Source organism: Jaculus jaculus, chromosome 3, assembly GCF_020740685.1.
Source record: "Jaculus jaculus isolate mJacJac1 chromosome 3, mJacJac1.mat.Y.cur, whole genome shotgun sequence".
NCBI classification, from domain to species: Eukaryota; Metazoa; Chordata; class Mammalia; order Rodentia; family Dipodidae; genus Jaculus; species Jaculus jaculus.
This window is the reverse complement of record NC_059104.1, coordinates 33,270,855-33,277,268: the sequence shown is the minus strand read 5'-3', so window position 1 is coordinate 33,277,268 and position 6,414 is coordinate 33,270,855.

The window sequence follows — 6,414 nt, the reverse complement described above, 5'->3', positions numbered from 1 at the left end:
GCTCGCGGCCGCGCGCTGGCTCCGGCGCGTCACCGCCCGGGGAAGGGAGGGAGGGCGCGCGCGCGGCCGCGGGGGTGTGGCCTAGGGGCGTGGTCGGGGCGGGAGCGCGCTACGGGGCGGGGCCAGACTCGCGGCCTCCCGAACGCCCCGGGGCCTTCTGGCCGCTGGTGGATCTTGTGTTTGGGGCGGTGCGTGGGCGGGCTCTGGAGCCGACCAGACGCCCAAGTGATTAAGTGAGATCGAAACTGGAAAGTTGGGATGGGCCGCGGCGACCCGGGAAAGGAGGAACAGCTGGTTCCACCTGGCAGACGGTAAACACCTGCTGTCAGTGACACACCTCCTGGGGAAAGGGGCGCCGGTCGAGTGACCACGCCTTCCGTCTTCTGCAAACTGGTTGGGTTCCTCGGGCTATAAACCTCCTGTATGTACACATTTTGCATACATATAGGATTGTTTGGAAAACTGGAAGGAAATAAACCAGCATGGTGAGAGTTAATGTTAGGATTGCAACGAGGTTTTTAAAAATATTTTATTTGTTCATTTATTTGAGAGAGCAGAGAGAGAGAGGGAGGGAGAGAAAGAAGAGAGAATGGGTGCACCAGAGTCTCCAGCCACTGCAGACGAACTCCAGATGCTTGACCCACTTTTGTGCAGCTGGTTTATGTGGGTACTTGGGAATCGAACCTGGGTCCTCAGGCTTCGCAGGCAAGTGCCTCAACCAGTAAGCCATTCCACCAGCACCCGACAATGAGGGTTTATGTTTAAGACATTTGCATTTCCATTCTGGCGTCAATTATTATTATACTTATTTAACCCACATTTACTTTATGAAATCATTTCTGAAATTGCCAAAAGTTTGCTTGAAGCACTACAGTAATGGGTAAAGAAATAGATGGATAATTAAAAGGAAACCTGTGGTGAAACGTTTGGTAAATCAAGACGTCTTTATAACTGATATCTAGTTAATTAACTTAATTAAAAAGGAAACCAGATTTGGGGACACTGGTTTTTCTTAAATTTTGCAATGTCCATATTTGCATAGTCATACCATTAGTTACACACCACTCTTTCCTTTTCCTCAACAAAAAAGAAAACATAACTTTCTATTCCAAAATGTCCTTGAACCCTCTCCCTTGCATGGGATTGGAAAGCAGTGATTCCCAGGAACCCTCCCTTCTTTGTCTTCTAACAGAGAACTGAGGTCTGAAGCCATGCCCAAAAAGGTTGCACTTTGCAGCCAGGCGTGGGGGTGCTTGCCAGTGCTCAGGAGGCTGAGGCAAGGGCATTGTGAGTTCTAGGCCAGCCTGGGCTACTCAGCAAGTTCAAGGCCAGAGTCACTTTATCAATACACTAAAAATAGCCATGAATGGTGGCTGAGGTAAGAGGATTGCTGTGAGTTTGAGGCCAGCCTGAGAATAGTGAATTCCAGGTCAGCCTGAGCTAGATCAAGATCCTACCTCAAAAAAACAACAACAGGAGCTGGAGAGATGGCTTAGTGGTTAAGCACTTTCCTGCAAAACCTACTGACCCCAGGTTCCATTCCCCAGTACCCACATAAGCCATATGCACAAAGTGATGCATGTGTCTGGAGTTTATCTGCAGTAGCTGGAAGCCCTGGCAAACCCATTCTCCCTCCCTCCCCCCACCCATCGCCTCTTTCTGTCTTTCTCATATAAATAAATAAATTTTAAAAACAACAACAAAAGAGTGACAACATGTCTGTATTTCTTTACTACAGGTGCATTATTTTTAAAGACTTGTGATCAGTGATTGGTTACATACATCTGCAGATGTGGGTGTAGAGCCTGTGCTTTCAAGAGCTTAACTATAATTCCTTCAACACCATTATATATGATCTGATCTTCTCGTTGGTGTAACAAATTGCCTGCCATAAACAACTTAAAGAGAAGAAAGGTTTATTTCGACTCACAGTTTCAGAGAGTTCAGCCTGTGGCTGCTTGGTCAGAACATCATGGTGGTAGGAGTGGAGTGGTAAAATACCTTCTTCATGAGGTGAACAAGTGGACAGGAAGCAGACAGACAGGAGGGACCAGGGGCCAGGTAAAGCTCTCAGCTGTATGTCCCCGGTGATACGCTTCCCCCGACCATGCCTCACTGTCAAAAAGAGAGCTACTGGCTCAAGGTAGGTTCTGCCAAGGCCGCAAGCAGCACAGCTAGAGGGATGGAGTTGACCATGTCCCTTGGAGCCCAAAGGATTTCATCACAAGTCCCAGGTGGGGGACATAAGCTGCAGGATTTGATGTTTGTCCTGCTCATTTTCAGTCTTGCACTGGTCCTGACTTTCCTTCCTATGCCTCCCATTCTTCCTTCTTGGAATGGGAATACACATGAAGTATGTAACTTGTGTTTTGACTTTATAGAACTCAACAGTGGTGAGATTGCCTTGAGTTTCGGGTGAGACCTTAGACTCTTGAACAGTGTTAAGGCTAGCAAAGCTTATGAGGACTTCTGAAGTTGGGACGAATGCATTTTGCATCATGAGATGGCCATGAGGCTGTTGGGGACAGGGTCAAATGTGATTTGAATGTAAAAATGTCTTCCGTAGCCTCAAGTGTGTGTCATTAAGCCTCATGTTTGATCCCCAACTAGTGGAGTCTTTAAGAGGTGGAGCTTTGGAGGAGGCATGTCAGGGGTGGGCCTTCAGTTTCTTTGTCCAGCCTCATGGGTGCTCAGAGCTCAGTTCCCTCTTGCTGCATCCTCATTTGCTTCTTGATGACGAGGTAGGACGCCCGGCTGTCTGCTCTCGCCATGCTTTCACCACCAGCAAAAAAGTCCCCCTTGTTGTTGCAAGCTGAAAGAAACTCTTTCTTCCATAAATTGCTTATGTTAGGGAGTTTAGTCCCAGAAATGAGAAGTTAACTGCTATGCTGAGTTCCTTGAAAAAGAAGAAATATGTTCCCTGTGACTGGAAAGAGTGTTTCCACATTGGCCTGGCACTGAAGAAAAGATTTCATTGCAGAGGCCCAGATTATAAAGGGTTCAAAAACAGGTCCAATCTCAGGGTGACACTGCATGCATAGATATAGGCCTTGGATATTGTAAAAAGGAGGAATAACATCTCACAGTTACAAGCAGTGGGTGAGAAAAGAACCAAGGACTATAAACTGCAGCAATTAGAAGCCATATTTTGTCTCAAAGAATCAAATCTATCAGGCAGATGGAAGGGGCAGTTGGAATACAAAGACTGGAAATGTGCATAATGTTTAATTCCTAAATATTTTCAAGGAAGCAGAGAGTAGGAAATAAAGAAATATGATGTAAATGTAGAAGATACTGTCATTGGGGTCTATTAGAGTGTTCTGTAAAAATGCTCTCCTGGAAAACATACTCCACCTGAAGCAGTATATCTCCATTAGAGTAAGTGAAGCAGGTGCATATGGACACCCAACACCTCAACACAGCCAAGGGTTTAGTGGAAATAACCACACAGCAGGTGCAAGCATTATTATTGAGATAAGGGCTATGTGGATGGATCTGTCAGGGGTGCTATATTAAAATGATGAATGGATAGGAAACATCCTAGAGTGGAAGTGGGGAGAGATGGTAGCAATATGGACTCTGCAATCTGCAAAGCTAAAAGAGAACCATTCGTAGGTAGCATGCTGTGCTGTATAAGGAATACCAAGCCTAGGCAAGAGTCAAACGTGTCTTAGCATTTGCATAGGTCATTGCTTCTCCTCTCCCCACTGGACAAAGCCAAAATTCTAGAAAGAAGAACATTTGAGCATTTGATATTAGAGCCTTCAGGTCAAATGTTCTATTCCTTCGGCCCACAAGAGAGAAACCTGCACAGCTCTTCCTTCTGGGAACATTGCATTGCAACAGTCACCTCTGTCCTTAGGAAGTTAGCGCCAGTAGTATTAACAATGCTGCAGCTAATAGTTACTGGGTGTTACCATGCCTGCCACTGACTTTTTTGCTTACATAGGTTAGCTCATTTAGTTTTCATCATAGGTGGGTATTATTACTACCACCATTTTCATTTTATAGACGAGTAATCAAGCTCACTGTAGCAGTGACCTTCTCATTACTGGGACAAAACACCTGACCAGAAGCAGCTTATGGAAGGAAAAGGTTTACTTTGGTTTATGTGGTTTTTAGAGGAAGTTTCATCATTTTGGGACAAGCATGGCAAGAATAGCAGAGCATCAGATCTTGTCACAACAGCTGTGAGGATGCAGCAGAAATCAGCTGAGCTCTGGACACCCAGTGGGGTTATTTTTATAAACCTTGAGGCTCATCCCCAGTGACACAACTCCTTCAAAACTACCTCCCAAATCCTCCACCTGGGGATCAAGTATGAAGCTTGACCACAAACACATGAGGCTGTGGGGAACAATTTACATTCAAGTCACCACACTCGGCATTCTTGTGTTATACGCTTTTCTGTTAAATCAACGTCTTTAAGTTGAAACTAACTGCATTTGTCATCAGATACCAAGTCATTTGTTCCCACTTCAACAACTAAGAGAAGGCAGTGACTGATGTAGCTGATGGGTTGAGCTGGTCAGGTCTCCTTGCTCATCTTCATGACATGCTGACTGGACTTTGTCCTCTCAAAGGTATTTAGTGCTTCCCTCTTTACAGGGTCAAAGGATAACTCATACACCTGGCATTCAAGCTGATGTATAACCATGGTTTACTGAGTCATCCCCTTTTATTTGCTTGTTCCCTCTTTACTGAGGTTTAAGTTATAAGCAGAGAAGTGCGCAAAGGTTAAGTGAACAGTGGGATGATTTTTTTGTGCTATGAGTAAGCACTGTTCAGATGGAGATATAAAATATTCCAGACTCCACTGCTTGCTCCCACTTAAGTCCCCTCAAGGGTAATCACTACTCTGTGGTCGGTCATCAATACATTTGGTTTTGCTCGTTTGTAGAACTGGATACACATGAAATCATACCTATTTATCTCCTTTGTTTCTGGCATTTTTTGTTTTAATCTATTTAACATTTTACTTCTTGACATAAGCAGAGCTCAGAGTATTTAATCTTTACCCAATGATAGCATTCATATCTCTGTTGTTGCAAGGTCTTCTGCCTCACAGGTACATTGACTTGTTTTAGACCTTGGCCTTTGTTTAAGAGTTTTTCTGCAAAATACTACCAGGAATATGACAATAAAAATAATGAATATTTAGGGGAAGTGAAGAGCTCACTAAATCCCTGTAGAAAGTTCCTTGACTTGTGTCTTTCTTCAGAATGGAATAGAGCCAAACCTTTCCCAGGGTGCCCTGCCTCAGCAACCTCACTCCTCCCTCTGAGCAGTTCTAGCATCCTCCCCATTGCAGTCAGGTTCACATTGCTGGCAGAAATAACCCGACCAAGAGCAGCTTGTGGGGAAAAAAAGGGGTTTATTTTGGCTTACAGATTCAAGGGGGAAGCTCCATCATGGCAGGGAAAATGATGGCCTGAACAGAGGATGGACATCACCTCCTGGCCAACACCAGGTGGACAACAGGAACAGGAGAGTGTGCCAAAGACTGGCAAGGAGACACTGGCTATAACACCCATAAGCCAACAATACACTGCCTCCAAAAGGCGTTAATCCACAAATCTCCAACAGCTGGGAACCTAACATTCAGAACACCTAAGTTTATGGGGGACACCTGAATCAAACCACCACACTCCCTCTCTGAAAAGTCAGCCCACCTGAACTGCCAGCAAACACGAATAGCCAGAGCTGGAACTGGCTCTGAACACACCTTAGGGCTGGACTACAAGATCTGGTCACCAGTGACACCTCTTCCAACAGGCTTCTAGAGAATGAAGAAGGAAGCTGACCCTTAAATCAAAAATCCATGAAGCTATGGGAGATGCACATTCACATTTAAACTACCATAGATATCTAGGCTGATTCTGTTTCCTAGCTGTGAGTAGAGCAGCAATAAGCAGGAGCACATGTCTGTGCATGAACGTAGTCTTTAAGGTATATGCCCAGAAGTGGTACAGCTGAACCATGTGGTATTTATCCTCTTAGTATTTTGAGACACTTACACAGTGATTTCTCTAGTGGCTGCATCAGTTTATACTCTAACCAACACTGGATGGAGTGCCTCACTGTGGTGGTTTGATTCAGGTGTCCCCCATAAACTTAGGTATTCTGAATGCTAGGTTCCCAGCTGATGGAGATTTGGGAATTAACGCCTCTTGGAGGGAGTGTATTGTTGGGGCGGGCTTATAGGTGTTATAGCCAATTTTCCCATGCCAGTGTTTGGCACACTCTCCTGTTGTTATTGTCCACCTTATGTTGGCCAGGGGGTGATGTCCATCCTCTCCTCATGCCATAGTTTTCACTGCCATCGTGGAGCTTCCCCTCGAGCCTATAAGTCAAAATAAACCTTTTCCCCACAAGCTGCTCTTGTTTGGGGGATTTCTACCAGCATTGCGAACC